This window comes from Schistocerca americana, chromosome X, assembly GCF_021461395.2.
Source record: "Schistocerca americana isolate TAMUIC-IGC-003095 chromosome X, iqSchAmer2.1, whole genome shotgun sequence".
In the NCBI taxonomy this organism is placed as follows: domain Eukaryota; kingdom Metazoa; phylum Arthropoda; class Insecta; order Orthoptera; family Acrididae; genus Schistocerca; species Schistocerca americana.
The window spans coordinates 509,001,889-509,023,617 of record NC_060130.1 but is presented as its reverse complement, the minus strand read 5'-3'; the positions used below and the strand labels follow the sequence as shown (position 1 = coordinate 509,023,617).

Genomic DNA, 21,729 nt, shown 5'->3' with positions numbered 1-21,729 from the left:
AGGTGTGTACACTGCAGTTCATGCTGGGCACAGCTTTGTGGTCAGCCAATAACGTTACCTTGAGCCAGGAGACCTTGTTGCATCAGCTACCTACCCATGGACTGGTTCTGCTGCATGGTCCACTCTCTTCTGTTGAATATTTCTGAATTGCTTGGCATGACAGCTTCATCTACCACTTTGGGTTTTGAAACTTTCGGTACATAATAGATACAATTCCTCTGACAATCAAAGATTTTCGTTATAAAGGTCAAATACAAATGAGTTACTGCATAGACAAACATATATGTATGTCAATAATGTTTCACGAATAAGAATTACAACTTTGTTTAGTATTTGGAAGGATTTTAGTAGCCTATGACGAAAGCGACATGTCGGATTCACCTCAGTAACTCAATGTCCTTTCATAGTTACCTACCACAATGCATTTTGTCACTGTATTAACTCATGGAAAGGACAAATCTTTCTCTGATATTACTGAAATACATTGGCGGTAACTAGCAACTGCATTAATAATTTTTCACTCCAAGTTGGTAGACTCCATTTCATGAGATGTCTTCGATAATTTCATGTATGATTTGTTACATATACGACAGCAAAATGAACTCTCTGTCACAGGGGGGCAGACTGTGTGCTTATTGTACATACTCTGTGGTAACAGTGTGACTGTTTTTTTAACCTACAATTACACGCGTCTGAAGTTGTCACACGATAAATCCTATGTCAGATAGTTTGTGACTAAAACAATTTTTACGTTTTCTTATGCCATACTCACATATAGAGTAGGGACACTCATTGCTGTATGTTTCTTACAAATAAGATTGCAAGAAAGATGGCGGCAATGCTGTATGTATATGTTTTTCCTGTTACAGCAGTAGTGACATTCTTGTTATTATCTTGATTCACTTGCTCCTTTTGATGTGGATATCTACAAAACCTCATATTTTCTCCTTCAGGTTATGGTGTGCACTAGTAATTCACGTATGGTTACTCACACTCATATGCTTCTGTAAGCACCATATTCAGATCTGTAAGAAATCTTCTCATTGGTATTAAGTCATTTGTATTTACACTGTGTGTTACTTGAGCCTTTGTTGCTCTGTTAAAAAACAGTTTAACAGGCCATCAATTGCTTGGTTTTGAAACAGAGTATTCAAATTAGAGATAACATCTACATCACCTTCTGTGGGGATGTAGAGGTAAACAGTTCACATTTATTCACTTCATCATTCTCAGTGACTATGCTCATGTTGTTAAGGGTGGCAGGTACCATTAGTAAATTCATTTTCTGTTTCTTGTTTGGAACATATGAGCAATGAAGGCAGTTTTTACGTGGTTTCCCTCCTAATGATAAAATATTAATATTTACCATCCTACCCTTTACTGACAGCAGTTCTGGTGGAATTTATCTCCCATTCTGTGAGTCGATGATCAGTGTTAGCGACTGCTTTACGTACAGAATAGTGGTCCATCATCAGATTTCTGCATGTGTTGTCAGTGTGTCGAATTAGTGGTAACAATACATTCTCTGTGTCAGTGTGTACTTAATGTGGACCAGCAGGCTGTTTGCCTTCATAGACTTCCATATTTAAGTGGTAAAAATTCTTCTATCACAGGTAATGCATAGTTTTATACCGTATTTTGCCAACTTAATTGGAATACAATTTTAGATAGAATAATGAAAAATGAGAACAACGGGCTATGTGTACACACCTAATATATTACCAGACACATTAATTTCGCGCAGATGGTAAAATAAAAATAATGATCTTGGGTATTGGCTGTGGCCTATCACTAGTAACCATCCCAGAAAATATAGGGTGGTGGCAGAGAACGTTTGGTTGTGCAATCCTGTACTTGTTCTGGTGTGCTACTTGATTTGTGATGTGTTTCTGAAAATAAATCAAAGTTATATTGAATGAATTATTGAATATTTTTAGATAGAACCTGGCAGTATTGGAAAGAACAAGCATAAGTAGAATAACATCACTAGATGTCAAATTAGAATAACTACATGTCAAATTAGGAAAGAATTAAGTATGTACTGATTAGTAACATGAATTTTGTATGTTAAGTATGCCACTCTGTCATCAGAGAGTGGTAGATCAATTTCAAATGAAATACCTAGAAGTAAAAACTCCTACATTGAGCATATATTAAGTTGTCAAATGGTAAAGCATATAATCAGCTAATCTGATTACCTATTGCATTCACATTGCAAGTGGGCAACTGGAGATAGTGATGCTAGGAGTTTACTAACAGTCATGTTGTAGGTGCATGTTCAAGGCATTAAGCATTCTGACAGCACCTTTACATTATATACATTTACTAATGTGGCTTGGCATAAATAAACCATCACAATTTCAGAAGAATAGAGATTTCTTCCACTCATTCATCATGTTGTGTACATCCTACCAAGAAGGTGAACCTACAGGGCTAAGGAACAAGTGAAGGTACACATTAACAAAAGACAACCAAACATTGCTTAAGCGGTCCACTATGTTAATAAGAAAGTATCACAATACTGCTTAATATTAGTTTTGTTTATACCAGGCAAATGTGTTTTGGTGAATTGGAAAGAAAGTTGTTGCTATGTCTGTTATATTAGGTGGCTGCAGGCTGTCTTATCAGAAACTAAATATTTACTTCATTAATCAAGTACTTTTCAAAGAAATTGGTAACCTAAGTATGTAATTACACAGGACAGTTTACAACACACTACTTACCATCCATCTAAAGGAGGAATCAAATCCTTGTACTAAGATAATTAGTGGAAGGAGTTACTAATGAGGTATATTTTAAATTTCTTTTGAATTGGATGAGATAACCAGTTACTTGCAGTATGTTACATGGGAGCTTCTCAACTATCTTCAAACCATAATACATAACTTTGTTAAATCCTAGATAAGCATGCAAAGTTTACACAAAAGTTATATTTCTGTCTTGTATTGATAGTGCAGATCACGGTTCACCTTGGACTAATTTTTCGCAACTACACTACACCTTGACTAAAATAACTCTGTGATGATGGCAGTGGCTAGAAGTAAGCCAACTGCAGTTCTTTCTTGACACATATGTGCCCGCTATAATGACTGATTTTTTTAGCCACCACACAGCTTTCTCACATGCAGCAGGAAGCACAGGAAGGGGAGAGCCAGCTGTTGCCCTATCCACCACCCCCACTGATGTAGTTCCCACTGCTGCTGATAACGACAACATTAAAAATAATTTGAATGTATGTTTTGCTCTATTTGCATTGCCTATGGAGCTCGTGCTCATTCTAAGTATGTGTAATGTTGTATATAACGAAAATCCCTGCGCCACCCTAGCCGTTTGTCTACCAAGAAGTTATTTTAATCAAAATTTTATCACTAAGTCTGCCATAGGCTCATGAAAGCATTCAACAATAGCCACAAAAGTTTTCTATTATTTCCCACTAGTATAATCTGACAGGTGCAAAAAAATTTCAAAACTTTAATATCTATCCATTATATGTATGGGTCACTGTGACTGATAAAGGTTTCCAGAAATTAGTGCTGTCAGCCATCTTTTGTATTTTTTTCAACCTTTATTTATCATGACCTGTTTTGAATCACCATCAACAGATGATACATATTTATTGCGTGTTTGCAACATTACCAGAGTTGTGCAGCTATGGACAGGCATGAACTGTATGTAATTATACCATATTCAGCGTGTACATGTTTTGTTCTCTTGCCATAGCTACATGAGCCACAACAATGCTGCAAATATGCAATAAATATGTACCATCTGATGATGAACTGCTTGTCAGTTCCAAACTGGTCATGGTAAACAGAAACTGGAGAATAAAACCAAAGGTGGCTGGCTGCTGTAAGACTTTACACAAATTTAAAACTGAATGAAATTGATTCTTCTGGCAACTTCTGCTCTGAAGATGGATATATAACAAAAACCTTGTGGTATAAAAGACTACAATGATTGTTTGTGCTACAGAAGTAGATGTAAACATTCCTTAACAGTAATGTGAGCAGTGACAGACCAATATGCTCATTATTATTACTTTTCAGCCAATGAGCTAGCTGGCAATCTGTAAATAGACAGTATTTAGCAATAATCACAAAAAAGACACAGAGTGTGAAACCTATGCAATCTACACCATTTTGATAGAAACAGACCAATGATCCTTGGAACATCCCATTATTTTTTGTTAATCAAAACACACACAAACTAGATCCAAAGAAGAAATAAGTCTATATAAAGTGATCTACTGCTTTATTGTAAAGGTAGATTGGCATAAAGTCATAACTCCATTCACCTGTTTTGACCAGTAATGCCATCAATGTGGTGTACATAATTTCAAGCACATACAGTACAGTGACCATGATGTCACTCATTACACCTGCCACCAAACATAAATAACATGTGAGTATTTTAACTCCAGCAATAGAATGAAACCAACAGAACAGCCAAATGAAGGGGAAAAACTAAGTAAATGGTAGTAAGAATAATGACAGCACTGCAAAAGAGATATTCACTCAGAAATCAAAACTTAACACAAAAAGATTACAAAAACTATTTGTGTTGTAAATTTCACGTGAGCTATACCTCTCAAATGAAGACTGTAATACCAGTAACCCAAACACAAATCAAAAACTCAACACCACTATTTTCACTTCACCTACATAGCTCCAACAAAGCCCTCGATATGAGGAATCAACATACAACTCTAAAACATGGTGGTGCAAATTTCACTTCACCCACACAGCTCGAGCAAAGCCCTTCATACCATACTTTCACTTACTCTTGCTAAAGCAGCGTCCACAGTACAACAAACCAAACCATGTTCACATGACTATCAGAAATGTGTTCTAATCAACTACGGTACCTCAATACCCATTACACCCGCCAATAACAATCCAACAAAATTACCAAACACTAACAAGGAAATACCGATAATTCATGAATCTTGAATTGTCACCAATTTCAAGATACATGGACAACTTCACTCATTGCAACAAGAAATGAGCTACTCATAAATATCTGTATCTTCTTCACAACTGAAGAAAACAGAAATATAATATTAAATCTCCGACCACAAGAAACACATGGCACTAATATTTCCAAACATAAAAATGAATCCATCAGCCACAATATGCAAATTCAAAGTAACTCACCAGAAAGCCAGCACAAATTCTTATAATAGCAGCCTGAAAGACTCAATTTACGTCAAACAACTCACTATCAAATATCCAGCACAAGAGATCACCACCAAATACTACAACACAACATCTACAAACACAAAGGCTCAAAAACATCAAGGCTCACTATGACATCACACACCCCATCACAGTTACATCACATTTCAAAGCAGATTGGTGTAGCATCAGCCCCTGAACTTGGGCGAATAACCTCACAATTGCCTCAGGCAGCAAATAGTGATTAGATAATGGCTACCAGTTGGCAAGAAAGTAGAACTTAATTATCTAGAATGAAGCTTAATTACTGTTGGAACATTTGTTCTGAGTTTGCGTCTTCATGGTACAACCCGAAAAGGTCAATACTGCCTGCTTTGCACTTAGAAACCTTTCTCACAGTACTGGCCCACAAACAGGACTGACAGCATACTTTTATTCTAGTTGTCCTACAGAATTTTCTTTTTACGCAGCCCAGCTAGATCTAAAAATTGTCCATTCTAATACTGAAATTCTGATACCGCAAATGTTACAAATTCTGTTGAACAGGGCCGACTCAAATTGTCTGCCCTGGTCAGTCTTGATGATAGGTGGACATCCTAAACGCAATACCCATGACTCAACGAAAGCTTGGGCAACAGCCTCTAGCCAGCGAGTTGTTCGGTTGATAGACGAGAGAACATAACGAAAGTCGTTACAGAGGGGGAGAGGGTAGACAATGTCAATGCGAATATGCTGGAAACGCCCAGGAGGGATTGAAAAGGCGCCGAGGGAGGGGGTGGGTGAAGTGTGCTTGTGTACTTTTCAGCGTTGGCATGCACCCATTGCTGGCAGTCCTTGTTGACATTTCTCCACAAAAATGGTTCAAATGGCTCTGAGCACTATGGGACTTAACATCTGTGGTCATCAGTCCACTAGAACTGAGAACTACTTAAACCTAACTAACTTAAGGACATAACACACATCCATGCCCGAGGCAGGATTCGAACCTGCGACTGTAGAGGTCACTCGGTTCCAGACTGAAGCGCCTAGAACCGCACGGCCATTTCTGCACACAAAGCTCTCCGCTATGAGGGGGGTGGACGCACGAACACTGGGGTGCTCTAAATTATGCAATACGTTGAAGACATCTCGACGGAGCGTGGTTGGGATGAGGGGGCATAACATGCCCGTACTGTCGTCGCACCAGATCTCACCAGAAATGCCAGGGAAGGTGGTGCGAGCGAAGTGTGGTGAAGAAATAGAGTCTGAAATCAGGTTTTGTATTACCTCGTCAACAGGTTGGAGGTTAGGCAGTTCAGAGAGGTCTAACAGCGAATGGACGCCATTGGCTCGTGAAAGGAAATCAGCAACTATATTGTTAGCACCCTTTATGTGTCTGACATTGGTGGTGAACTGAGATATGAAGTCCATGTATCTGAAGCGGCGAGGAGGTGGGTCAGGTGGCGGGTTTGTAATGGCCGCAGCCAGGGGTTTGCGGTCCATTAAAACATAGAAAATGGCATCCCTCAATGTCGGTCTTAAAATGCTTAATCGCTTCATAGACCACAAGCAACTCCATGTCAAACGCGGAATATTTCCATTGTGCATTGGTGAGCTTGCGCGAGAAGAACTGCAGAGGCCAAGTTTTGCCGTCGATTGTCTGGCTAAGGACAGCGCCGATGGAAGTATCACTCATGTCTGTGGTGATGAAAAGCTGCGCATTGGGATAAGGATGCGCGATGGTGCAGGCCTCGGCAAGAAGATTTTTGAGGGCAGCGAAAGAGTCAGTTACAGCAGGGGTCCATGGAACAGGCCGAGATCCAGAGGTGCTGGTGCCTCCCAAGGCATGCGTCAGTGGAGCCTGAATCTCCGCAGCCCGAGGTAGATGTCGGCGATAATAATTAACCATCCCCAGAAAGCGCTGGAGCTCTTTGAATGACGAAGGTCTGGGTAGGTTTAGTATTGTTTGTACTTTCTCAGGGGGCGGTGAAATGCCGTCGGCAGAGACCCGAAAGCCAAGAAAAGTGACACCAGGTTGATGTAGCTGCAATTTGTCCTGGTTGGTCTCGATGCCTGCTGCTGCGAGAGTGTTCATAACAGTTTGCACATGTCGAATGTTGTGTTCGATGAAGGAGCTGAACATAAGAATGTCATCAAGATAAGCAAAGCAGAATTTTAGGTTGAATAGCACTTCGTTAATGAAGCGTTGCCAGGTCTGGGTTGCGTTTTTCAGACTTAAGGGCATGAATCGAAACTGAAATAACCCGATTGGGGTGGTCATTGCTGTCTTCTCGATGTCTTCAGGTGCCATGGGGATCTGGTGGTAGGCCCATTTGCAATCAATGACAGAGAACGTGGTCGCACCTGCGAGGGAACTGGTAGAGTCAGCAATGTTGGGTATGGGGTAGGTGTCCATAATTGTTTGTGTGTTTAGTCGACGGTAGTCTCCACACATGCGCCAGGACCCGGCTTTCTTGGGTGTCATATGTATGGGTGTAGACCAGCTACTGGCAGAGGGTTCAATGATGCCAGAGCTTAGTAGTTCAGAAATTTGATTTTTAAGGTCGGAGAGAGTCAACGTGGTTTACTGGAGATTGGGGGACCTGGCATGAGTAGAAGCTTGTGAACCGTGCCGCTGGTGACGACGAAAATGTTGCCAGCGGCACGGGAGGCGGTTTGTTTACAATGTGTAGTCGGTGGGGCAGGCGAGGCGTGGTTGTGGTGTTCGGAGCCACTCGGCGGATCCGACGGGAGCCGAGGCGGTGAAATGTACCACGAGTCAGCGCGACAAGATGGCCGCCGGCCCGAAGCAGTGGCACCACGGTAGGGTGAGCTCGGTAGAGCTCGTGAGCCGTTAGTGAGTCCATTGTCCGAGGGCGCGGCCTGTGGCAGCACAGTCGCACAGGAGCCGAAGTTGCATAGTTTGAGGTGCTGTCCGCAAGGGGCGGGGTAGGAGCTGTCAGTTCCGGAGCACGTGACGCTCGTCACGCATGCTCACTTGTGTCCAGCCAAGTGTCAAACGTTGCTGTGTTAGGAGGGTGTGGCGCTGTGTAGCTGTCAGTACACGTTATTGCAGTCTTGATAGCACAGTTGCAAGGGGTAGCGGAGGCTCCATTGCTGGGATTGCATCGGAGAGCTAGAGCTGTGTTTCATGGAGCCGGAGGGAGAGCTTGAAGTTTTCCTTGTGTAGGCGAGCGACGTGTTCAAGCTCGACAAGGCACTTGTGCCTGATTTCTTGTAACGTCGTCGACGGAGATGAGTGTGTACGGATGAGATGAGCCCGGACCGATGTGTCATGGGGGGGGGGAGGGGTGGGGGGAGGGTTGCTCGACGGAGCACAGGGGAAGTGAGTCTTGGACGGATGATGAAACACAGTGTTTCACACTAGGTCCAGTGAAAGTTTGTGGTGTCGCAAGAAGTCAATGTCTAGTACAGGTTCGTCAATTTTGCCCACTAAAAAAGTCCACTCGAGTTTGCAGTTTTCAGAGACAGAGAGACGATGTAGGAAGTTGATCCCGAGCATTGTAGTTTAGTTGAATTCACGGCTTGCAATGAAGTATGATGAGGGCGGATGTTCGACGACGCTAAGGACTTAGGCAGCAGCGAAACATTGGCGCCTGTGTCCACTAGGAAAAGGTATCCCGACGAAATGTCTTTAACGTAAAGTCGTCGGCAATTATCCGGTCGTTCCCGGACAGAATGGAGAAGGGGGGGATGCCTGTCATGTTGTGCGCAGGAGGCGGCAGCTCGACCTATCTGCGATTGGCGTTTGGGAAGTTGCAGGGTGGTCTGCAGTTCCATGCCGCCTCACCAAACCATGTGTGGAAGTAACAGTGTGGTTGCATTTCCTGTGGAAGGTTCGTTGCCAGTGGCAGTGGCCGAGGTTCGGTGGCTGCAGCAGGTTCGGTTGGAGGAGGGGGCGTGACCATGGGCAGAGCCGGTGACGTCCCAGCTGCTTGTTTACTGCTTCCCAGAGCGAGCGAAAGGGTCAGCACAGTACGGCCCCGGCTGCGTCCGGACGCAGGGCGATGAGCCTGAACCTGAGACTTGTGAGGTAGGCAGTGGCTGGCGAAATAGAGGAGTGATGCATCGTGTAGCTTGTCAGCAATTGTCATTCTTTGTTCAACAGGTTCAGGAGACCTTCAAGCCAGAGCAAAGCGGATGTGAGGAGATGGCAAGGAGAGCTGCGTCAGAAAGTAGATCGTCACTGACCAGGGCACGTAACCATCTCCAGAGCTGGGAAGGTTTGTCGTTGTCTAGTTGCTGGACATGGAGCACTTGATAGTTTGCTCCTCAGTTAAGTGTGGAAGCCGACGTAGAACTATCGTTTTGTCTAGAATTTACTGGGTAGGTGAGTCCGGGGCATCGACCAGGTCAGCAATCAAGTCCTCCTGGTCGTGCTGGTGGGTGATGAGGCACAGAAACCTGGTTGACTCGTCGAGTTTGTAATGGTCGAACACTTCGTCCACAATTTTGAACCAGGTTGTTGCTCTGTCGAGATTAAACGGCGGCAGCGTTGGTAAGCGTTGTAGAATGTTCAGAAGAACAGGATGAGTTGAGTTCGTCGGGGCGCTGCCTGAATCGAGCTGTTGTTGCTGTAGTATTCGAGGAGAGTGTGTCTCCAGGGGATGTGGCAATGACGGCTGTTCAGGTGGCAATGTGAAGGTGACATGTTGTGGTTGAGCGTGATCCGTAGCAATGCAGAAGGTCGACGCGGGTGAGACACCATAATGTGATGATTGCGATTGCAGAAGCTCAACACGTTGCGGGTGTGTTCGGATTGACGCGTTGCAGAAGACCAACGTGGATGAGGCACCGAGATGTGCCGAGAACAGTAGCGGAAGCTCGACTGGAGCAGGTTCGGGGGCGACAGGTGAGAAAAAGTTCAGAGTATGAGAACGTGTGTTAGTCCGTGGAAAGCTCGACGTGTGATCAGAGCCAGGGCCACCTGTGTTGCAGGGAGGCTGCGGAGGTGCAGGCTGTCCAGAAGCACAGTGTGGGAAATGATGTCTAACGTGAGACGGAATGTGTGAATGTTCACTGTTCATAGTCACTCCAAAAAATGGTTCAAATGGCTCTGAGCACTATGGGACTCAACGGCTGAGGTCATTAGTCCCCTAGAACTTAGAACTAGTTAAACCTAACTAGCCTAAGGACATCACAAACATCCATGCCTGAGGCAGGATTCGAACCTGCGATCATAGCGATCTTGCGGTTCCAGACTGCAACGCCTTTAACCGCACGGCCACTCCACTCAAAATGGTGTGCGGATAAGGTGAATGTCGTGGCACACAACACTGAGACGTAGCAGTGGGATGGAGGTGGAGGTCAGGCACAGATAACAGGTTATTGTTCCTGTTGCAGGCCGAGGTATAGAATTAGGAAGGCATGTGCCAAAGCTGAACTGAGACAGGTGGGGGCGTGGTCTGATGCTGAGGAGGTAGACCTGTGAACGAAGCAGTTCCGGCCACGTGGCAGGTATCTGCATGGTACTGCACGGATTGCAGCATGGCAAATCGTTGTCCTGGTGGTAGTAGGTTGTCCAACGAAGCATTTGCAGAAATCAGCATTGGTCCTGCACTGCATGGAGATCCGTAAGAGGTAACTGCACAGGGAGGGCACATGGGGTGGGAACAAAGGCGTTTGATAGCCGGAGTCATGCGCACTCCTAACCTCACTTATTGTTGCAGGCTCGAAAACGTCTGGCGGAATCATCGAGTGAGAGGCATCATGTTGCAGTCCTGGCGGGTGTACATCGCCTGCGACATGATGCATGTCAATCACAAAATCCGACGTTAGGCGCTGAGACGAAGTCATTGTTCGAATACTGTGTCGATGTAATACACGCGAAAATAACCAACGCAGAGGTCGCGAATACAGTAAAACTGCGAAAACGAAAGACGTTACAACTCGGGGTCACCAGGGTTATCTTGTTGGTTGCACCAATAATCACACCCATTTACAAATAGTTCATTTATTAACCTTAACACATACAAGGATCACAAAAAACTGAACTGAATATGGCGAAATAGCCAAAGATAATGCCTGGAGTCCAAAGATGAATACATGTCGATGTTGGTGTCGATTTCATCGGCGCCACAATATAAATCCTCACCTGCTATTGTTTTGCAAATCCAAATTTCCCACAGTATCTCCAGTTTTGCTGCATGTCTCTTCGTGTTTTTAGCTAGTTCCATCGTTATATGCTTCAGTGACTAAAAATAAAGTCCAACAACTGCATTACTTAACAACTCAATATGTTGAGAGTTAACTTTGAAGAAGCCTTCCAACAATCATTGCAACAGCACTACGTTGCATACAACACAGCTGTGTATCCTTTCATGTGCACACAGCTATGAAACTAAATCTGCAGTTTATAACGTTCACCGGTACAACACTACACCTGCAGCTAGAGTACATAATCACAGTATTAAATAAATCCTATACATTTATATTCTGTGGGAAAATACGATATTCTAACCACAATCATTTGAACCAATCAACTTACACTATTGGCCATTAAAATTGCTACACCAAGAAGAAATGCAGATGATAAGAGGGTATTCATTAGACAAATATATTATACTAGAACTGACATGTGATTACATTTTCACGCAATTTGGGTGCATAGATCCTGAGAAATCAGTACCCAGAACAACCACCTCTGGCCGTAATAATGGCCTTGAGACGCCTGGGCATTGAGTCAAACAGAGCTTGGATGGCGTGTACAGGTACAGCTTCCCATGCAGCTTCAACACAATACCACAGTTCATCAAGAGTGGTGACTGGCGTATTGTGACAAGCCAGTTGTTCAGCCACCATTGAGCAGACGTTTTCAATTGGTGAGAGACCTGGAGAATGTGAAGGCCAGGGCAGCAGTCGAACATTTTCTGTATCCAGAAGTGCCCATAGAGGACCTGCAACATGCGGTCGTGCATTATCCTGCTGAAATGTAGGGTTTCGCAGGGATCGAATGAAGGGTAGAGCCATGGGTCGTAACACATCTGAAATGTAACGTCGACTGTTCAGAGTGCCGTCAATGCGAACAAGAGGTGTCAAGATGTGTAACCAATGTAACCGATGGCACCCCATACCATCACGCCAGGTGATACGCCAGTATGGCGCTGACGAATACGCGCTTCCAATGTGCATTCACCGCGATGTCGAAAAACACGGATGCGACCATCATGATGCTGTAAACAGACCCTGGATTCATCTGAAAAAATGACGTCTTGCCATTCGTGCACCCAGGTTGAGTACACCATCGCAGCTGCTCCTCTCTGTGATGCAGCGTCAAGGGTAACCGCAGCCATGGTCTCCGAGCTGATAGTCCACACTGCTGCAAACGTCGTCGAACTGTTCGTTCATATGGTTGTTGTTTGCAAACATCCCCATCTGTTGACTCAGGGATCGAGATGTGGCTGCACGATCCGTTACAGTGATGTGGATAAGATGCCTGTCATCTCGACTGCTAGTGATGTGAGGCCGTTGGGATCCAGCATGGCATTCCATATTACCGTCATGAACCCACCAATTCCATATTCTCCTAACAGTCATTGGATCTCGACCATCGCGAGGAGCAATGTCGCGATATGATAAACCGCAATCGCACAAGCTACAATCCGACCTTTATCAAAATCGGAAACGTGATGGTACGCATTTCTCCTCTTTACACGAGGCATCACAACAACGTTTCGCCAGGCAACGCCGTGTCAGCTGCTGTTTGTGTATGAGAAATCGGTTGGACACTTTCCTCATGTCAGCACGTTGTAGGTGTCGCCACTGGCACCAACCTTGTGTGAATGCTCTGGATAGCTAATCCTTTGCGTATCACAACATCTTCGTCCTGTCGGTTAATAAATTTCGCGCCTGTAGCACGTTAACTTCGTGGTGTAGCAATTTTAATGGCCATAGTGTATTTGCCTCCCTGAATATGAATGTATATTACGTTTCCTATTTTCTCTCCAACAAATGAGCTTACGATTGTGAAAAAAAAGGGTTCAAATGGCTCTGAGCACTATGGGACTTAACATCTATGGTCATCAGTCCCCTAGAACTTAGAACTACTTAAACCTAACTAACCTAAGGACAGCACACAACACCCAGTCATCACGAGGCGGAGAAAATCCCTGACCCCACCGGGAATCGAACCCGGGAACCCGGGCATGGGAAGCGAGAACGCTACCGCACGACCACGAGCTGCGGACTACGATTGTTCTTCTCTTGAAAATCAGACTAGCACAAAGCCTGTGGCTGAGTTACTATGACAATTAACCTCTTCAGGGATTCTGGCACATATGTAGCCATTAACCGTATGCTGAATATATTGAAGAAAATGCATTCCTTAATGGACAGTGGACGGCCGGTGATGCCGAGCGGCTCTAGGCGCTCTAGTTTTGGCACCTCGTAACCGCCACTGTCGCAGGTTCGAATCCTGCCTCGGGCATGGATGTGTGTGATGTCCTTAGGTTAGTTAGGTCAAGTAGGTCTAAGTTCTAAGGGACTGATGACCTTAGATGTTAAGTCCCATAGTGCTCAGAGCCATTTGAGCCCAAATGGGCATTGGTTACATTTGTGGCCATTGTGTTCCCATAAGATGGCTACCCTGTCCCTAGTTCATTATCTTTAACTGTTATGAAGAGAGATGTTTTTATATCTGTGGATAGTCAGCGGCTGCCTGTTGTTTAGTACATGCATTTGAAATCATAATTTACGTTTTTTTTTTGCAGGATAATTTTTCGTCTACAATTTTTTATTGTGTGCTTTGAACATTTATTATTATGATGTTACTGTTGAAACAGTGATATCTGGAAACTATTTTGTGTAAATCGACTGTTTACAAATGTACACATTTGTGGACACAGCGCATAGGTAACATAACCTGAAATACCATGTCACCACCAGAGGCTCAATTATAAAATACCGTTTTTGTCATTTTGTTACTTTCATTTATTTTACAGTTTCTCTTCCAACATTATTAAAAATGAATCGAAGGAAAACATTAAGCCCAGAGGAAATTTTACTCATTTTAGATTCTGTTGATGATGCCAATTGTTCTGATTTGGACGTAATTACATGTGATAAAGACAGTGATATTATTGATGACGATTCTGATGATGATAGTGTTGTTGGTGATGACACTGTTGCTAGTGGTGATTCAGCTGTTGATAGGGCAATTCACTCAATAACAGTCCAGACCAATAGTGCAACTGCAAGTACAAGTTTCGAATTCTCCAACATCTTCACGTAATATGTGGTATACAAACAAGGACATTGACTTCGTTGGTGACATTCCTGCATTCTGTGGCGTTTACAAAAGCAATAGTGATCTTTTAGTAGAGAAGACGCCATATTTTTACTACTACAACATGTACACTCCTAAAGCACTGGACTTGATAGTCAGAGAGACAACACGGAACGCTTTTTTAAATGGCGAATGCAATTTCTCTGTCTCAGTAAGTGAAGTTCATTGCTTCTTAGCGATTAATTTGATCATGACATATATAAAGTACCCAAAACGGACGTATGAACTGGTCAGGTAACCCAGTTTTGAGAATGGATCTTATTGCTGACATTATGTCACTTAAGAGATTTGAGAAAATACACTACTGGCCATTAAAATTGCTACACCAAGAAGAAATGCAGATGATAAACAGGTATTCATTGGACAAATATATTATACTAGAACTGACATTTGATTACATTTTCACGCAATTTGGGTGCATAGATCCTGAGAAATCAGTACCCAGAACAACCACCTCTGGCCGTAATAACGGCCTTGAGGCGCCTGGGCATTGAATCAAACAGAGCTAGGATGGCGTGTACAGGTACAGCTGCCCATGCAGCTTCAACACAATACCACAGTTCATCAAGAGTGGTGACTGGTGTATTGTTACGAGCCAGTTGCTCAGCCACCATTGAATAGACGTTTTCAATTGGTGAGAGATCTGGAGAATGTGCTGGCCACGGCAGCAGTCGAACATTTTCTGTATCCAGAAATGCCCATAGAGGACCTGCAACATGTGTTCGTGCATTATCCTGCTGAAATGTAGGGTTTCGCAGGGATCGAATGAAGGGTAGAGCCACGGGTCGTAACACATCTGAAATGTAACGTCGACTGTTCAGAGTGCCGTCAATGCGAACAAGAGGTGACCAAGATGTGTAACCAATGGCACCCCATACCATCACACCGGGTGATACCCCAGTATGGCGATGACGAATACACACTTCCAATGTGCGTTCACCGTGATGTCGCCAAACACGGATGCGACCATCATGATGCTGTAAACAAAACCTGGATTCATCCGAAAAAATGACGTTTTGCCATTCGTGCACCCAGGTTTGTCGTTGAGTACACCATCACAGGCGCTCCTGTCTATGATGCAGTGTCAAGGGTAACCGCAGCCATGGTCTCCGAGCTGATAGTCCATGCTGCTGCAAACGTTGTCAAACTGTTCGAGCAGATGGTTGTTGTCTTGCAAACGTCCCCATCTGTTGACTCAGGGATCGAGATGTGGTTGCACGATCCGTTACAGCGATGTGGATAAGGTGCCTGTCATCTCCATTGCTAGTGATACAATGCCGTTGGGATGCAGCACGGCGTTCCGTATTGCCCTCCTGAACCCACCGATTCCAAATTCTGCTAATAGTCATTGGATCTCGACCAACGCGAGCAGCAATGTCGTGATACGATAAAACGCAATCGAGACAAGCTACAATCCGACCTTTACCAAAGTCGGAAACGTGATGGTACGCATTTCTCCTCTTTACACGAGGCATCACAACAACGTTTCGCCAGGCAACGCCGTGTCAGCTGCTGTTTGTGTATGAGAAATCGGTTGGAAACTTTCCTCATGTCAGCACGTTGTAGGTGTCGCCACTGGCGCCAACCTTGTGTGAATGCTCTGGAAAGCTAATCCTTTGTATATCACAGCATCTTCGTCCTGTCAGTTAAATTTCGGGTCCGTAGCACTTCATCTTCGTCTTGTAGCAGTTTTACTGGCCAGTAGTCTAAAAACGTATTTACGTTTTGTGGACAAAGACGAAATCCCGGCCGCCCGCGGTGGTCTAGCGGTTCAGGCGCTCAGTCCAGAACCGCGCGACTGCTACGGCCGCAGGTTCGAATCCTGCCTTGGCCATGGATGTGTGTGATGTCCTTAGGTTAGTTAGGTTTAAGTAGTTCTAAGTTCTAGGGGACTGATGACCACAGATGTTAAGTCCCATAGTGCTCAGAGTCATTTGAACCATTTTTGAACGAAATCCCGGGAAATAACTCTGCCATGTTTGTGAAGGTGAAACCCATATTGGACACAATGAAAGAGACATTTTCGGGGAATGTAACTCCTACTGAATATCAGTCTATAAGTGAAATGATTCTCCTCTTCAAGGGTAGAAGCAGGGCAAAACAGTATATAAAGTCTAAGCCCTAAAAATGGGGATTGAAATCATGGGTACGCTCTAGCTCAGATTGATGCGCAACATTTTTTGAGATGTACCAAGAGAAAAGGTGGGAGCGGAATTACACACTGAGCTTCAGTCCTATTGGGGACACTGTCGTAAGATTGTGCCAGGGGCTAGAAGGAAAAAATCACAAGATCATTCTTGACCATTTATTCGCAGCAATCCCATTGCTTTCATATCTCAAGCAAAAGAAAATTCATGTATTGGGAACCATAAGGTCGAATAGACTGTAGGGTGCAGAGAGTAAATTGACCAACAGCAAAGCTCTAATGGAATCATGTCGAGGTTCAATGTCTATTGCTACTTCTAATGACAATATTACAGTTTTGTGATGGGTGGAGAGAAACATTGTCCACATGATATCTACCTTTTCTGGAGGGACACCAACTGATACTGTGATGGGACGTGAAGAACCATGCTCGCATAGATATCGAGAGGCCAGATGCTGTTGCATGCTACAACAAATTCATGGGCTGAGTAGACATGACTGACCAGATGGTTGCACACTACCCTCACACAATGAAGAGCAAGAAGTTTTATTTGAGAATATTTTTCCACTTTTATAATGTTGCACTAGTAAATGCATGGATTCTTTACAAAAGAGGCACTGAGAGAAATATTTCTTTGGTGGAATACAAGGCCTCAGTTGCTACAACAATTACATAGCTTGGAAGCCTGCAAAGGAAGTGTGGCAGACCATCTAACACCACTGACCATACTCACTGGAAGAAAAGGCAACGCACTGGGAGTACTGCATATATAAGACGGGATGGAATAGCCCATTACCCTGAAAAAAAAAAAAAAGAAATGTGAGAATCCTCCTCGGTACAGAAATAAAAACTGCAAAAGAAGAACAAGATACATCTGCAAAAGTGCAAGGTTCTTGTTTGCCCACAATGTACGGAGTTCTTCCACAATACATTATGTGAACAATTCCTTCTAACTTGAATTTCGCTATTATTTATCACATTTTTTAGTTTCTTTATGTTTTCACCATGTTTGCTCTCATGTAACCTGCTATGCACCATGTACACAAATGTGGCCATTTCCTATTTTCATTGTTGTACAGTAAATTGAAGCATTTGTTGAAGAAATATATTTGCAATGGCTTCCTTACATCTCAAATATAGTGTTAAAAATAACTGTCAAAATTGAAATTATTAAAAAAATTCATCGCTGAAAAGGATTTATGCAGCATCTACCACGTCAACAAAAACAATAACATAAAACAAACACAGATATTTCTGCCTCATCTAAAATATCGTCTTCAAAGTCAATATTCACAACGCCTTCAACTACGTCAATTCCCATGTTTCGCTGTCACTGAAGTCTCGTCTCGGCTGTGCAACCACCAGAGCCACCTATTGAGAGAATCCTCACTGAACTGGCAAGACTCTACGCCAAGCTGGCAGCTGACAGCCCAAGGAGCGTACGGGGCATTGACGAGCGGCAGCCACGCTAATTCGAATGGTGTTGGTTCCATAGACACTTCAGGCGAAATGCTAGATGATGTTGCAAACTGTGTGGGTTCCCAGATATCAACAACGGATGTGTATAGACGTGCATATCCGTTGTATAACCAGTAAGATTGTAGTTGTAATGACAATGCCACAGCTTCTGCTAAATGTGAATCTTCACGATTATTTGTGTTTGAAAAGATATCTGTGGATTCCACAGTGGACCTTGACTCTCAGCTGTCTACATAATTCTACTCCGATATTCCGTACATCTCTGTCCAGCTGTGATCAATTGCCCAAGCCTACACGTTCCTTTCCTTAAACGTTAATCGTGCGGAATAAGAATTGCGATTGGCTTCGCTGCGTCAGTTCGTTTATGATTCATGTGCGGACACAGTTTTCTTACAGGAGGTGCTATTTAGTAATTTCTCCTTATCTGGTTTTCGTATGATCTTTAATGTAGCACCCGAATATTCTATGGGGACCGGCTTATTCTTTCGCGAAAGCATTCCTATTGCTGAAGTGGAAATGGTGGATTCTGGCAGGGGCATAGGGTGTCAACTTTTTAATCTTACTTTGGTTCGTTTATATGCCCCTACTGGCACTGGTCACGTGGTGGATCGTTCGCGTTTTTATGAAGAGGATATTGTTTATTTGTTGCGTAAGAGTCCTCCGGGTATTCTGTTGAGTGATGACTTTAACTGTGTATTGCGTCCTGTGGATCAATCTCCAAACCTTAATTTCTGTCTCGAATTACATGAATTGGGCCGCTCCTTACGCCTAAAAGACGTCTGGATATGTAAATACCCGACATTAGTTAAATTTACCACTTTACTGCGACTTCTAGTAGCAGGTTAGATAGATTTTACTTATCGGACTTCCTGAGCGATAGTATTCTTAACGTTGAAGTTATCCCAGCTTCCTTTACGGATCACTGTGCTGTGGCCATAACTCTCAATCTTGAACGGCAACCAGTCAAATTGTTTCGCCCTCCGTGGATGCTAAACGTCGCTCGTCTAGCTGACCCTTCTCTCGATGACGTGATGTAAGTCATGTGGGAGCATACTCTACGGTCCACTGGGAAATACTCCTCCACCCTTGACTGATGGGGCAACGGCCTTGCCACAGTGGATACACCGGTTCTCGTCAGATCACCGAAGTTAAGCGCTGTCGGGCGTGGCCGGCACTTGGATGGGTTACCGTCTGGGCCGCCATGCGCTGTTGCCATTTTTCGGGGTGCGCTCAGCCTCGCCTCGTGATGCCCTTTGAGGAGCTACTCGACCGAATAGTAGCGGCTCCGGTCAAGGAAAACCATTATAACGACCGGGAGAGCGGTGTGCTGACCACACGCCCCTACTATCTGCATCCTCAGCTGAGGATGACACGGCGGTCGGACGGTCCCATTGGGACACTTGTGGCCTGAAGACGGAGTGCTTGACTGGTGGATATAGCTAGCGAAACCGAGGCCCACGTAGACTTTGATACGTTTCTGTGCTGCCAAAGCGCGAGACTTTCGGAGAACTTATGAATATTACTATTCCATCCTGCGTGAACTTTATGCTGCTTCGGATCAAGCCCTCTGCGAATTGCAGATGTTAGGCCGGTAAGGCAAAATTGTTAACCGTGAAGAGAATGGAAATGGAAGGTTTGAAAATCCGATCGAAGTCGCGATCATTGGTGATGGAAGAACTGACTTCCTTATATCATTTGCTTCGGTATCAGATCCGTCGCCGACGCACTTGTATTCATTCTCCCATGACAAAAGATGGATGTATCGTAATGGCGCAAGCTGATATAGTGCGTATCTTACACCAGTACTATGTAGAAATCTACGATATCGAGGAGTCCAGTAAAACCTTTTACGACCCACTTGTCAGCATCTTGTATACGACAATTACATCTGAACATAATGAAACGCTCTTAGCTGCCTTTCAGCCTGAGAAAGTTTACAAAATTATTGTGGGATCGCCTTATCAAAAGTCCCCGGGTCTAGATGGACTTCCAAAGGAATTTTACGTGCGCCTTTGGCCGTTGTTGGGTGCTACCTTTACCTCCCTTCTGAATGAGGTGTTACAGGGTAGAGTAGTGCCGCCCTCGTTCAAAGTGGGAAAAATTGTTGTAATCCCGATACACACTGGACCGGCTGCCCCTGATCACTTTCGCCCACTAACTTTGTTAAACTTTGATTATGAGACTGTGGCGAGGGCAGTTAATAGTAGGACGTCGGCTTTGATGGATACGATTGTTACAAAACATCAAAGCTGCGTACCTGGTCGTACCATTCTTACCCCTATATTAAAGTTTCGTGATATGGTTTCGGTTGCTGCTGTAACGTCCGTCCCTTGTGCTCTTGCTTTTTTAGATTTCAGTAAGGCATTTGATCGTGTTAATCACGACTTTCTGATTCCGATTCTGGAGGCAGTTGGTTTCACTATTGACATGCGGCGAGTGCTCTCAAATCTGTTTACGGGTATTTCGGCTTCGGTGGTTGTTAATGGCCAACTAACGCCCCTAATAAGTATCCGTAGGGGAGTGTCTCCATTGCCCGAACCTCGTTGAAAGAGACTCGCCGCAAACAACCTGAACGAAAGTTTGGTTTAATATCAGTCTTCCGATTTTGCCGATGTGAGTAGCGTCCTCGTGGTACAAGGTCGTAAATAACTTGATTCCAACGAACGAGCGACTTTTCCGTATTGGGCTTAGTGAGACGGATTTATGTAGTCGTTGTACGTCTCCCGATACGATACGACATCGTTTTACTTGTGGAGGTCATAAGGCAAACTGGTGGTTGGATCAGGACACAATTGGCCTTCCTTACTCGGTCTTCTGAGACTGCCTGCACTACGGACATCATAGTGCGCCCAGATTCTTCTTTCTTTCCACTTTCCACAGTCAAAAACCCATACCGTTATGTGGTTGCTGGGACATTTCGTTCATTATTTTGTAGAAGGCGAGGGGGACGATCACATGAACGTCATGCAGTACATGATCACGGCCTATTGGACATGCTTGCGAATGCCTCGATACCGAGACCTCTTCGCCAACATGGTGAATCTTGTTTTTCATCGGTAAGGTGTTGGTTAATTTAATTCATTTTGATGATAAGTGTTTTTCTTTGTTATGTATGTTTCCCACCTGATTTGCTTCGGTTTGTTCTCTCCTTGTTTCCCTGTTCGTTTTGTTTTGTGTTTTGACTCAGCATCGCTCTATTGTCAAATGTGTATCGATGAAGTATAGATACACGGGCGCGTCTACGATCCTTAGCTTTTCCTAGTTTACTTGGAATTTTTCTTAGTTTGCTATTTGGAATGTAATCTTGTTTCGTTTTCCTACTCCTTTTAGATTCAATTATGAACTATAAAAAACACAAAATAAAAAATAAAAAAATTAAAATTTACTAAAAAACCATATCAAAATAGTTATTGATACATATCTTATGAGCTTGGTGGTGGATTGTTGGCTACGTTCTCGTTTTTTTTCTTTTATTTATTGTTCTATTCTCGTAATAAATTTTTTCTCCCTTTTGCAGCCTCTATTACATGATGATATGACTATGGTCTACTGAAGTGTCATGATAGTACCAAGTCTTTCTGATAATAAATAAAAAAGAAAAAAAATGGCTCAGTCGGATAGAGCGTCTGCCATGTAAGCAGCAGATC

The 21,729-nt window shown here is 43.8% G+C and overlaps 1 pseudogene; it reads left to right on the top strand.

Moving 5' to 3' along the window:
• The first annotated feature begins 19,179 nt into the window (after positions 1–19,179).
• On the top strand, positions 19,180–19,297 carry LOC124556887 (annotated as a pseudogene).
• Positions 19,298–21,729: the final 2,432 nt, after the last annotated feature.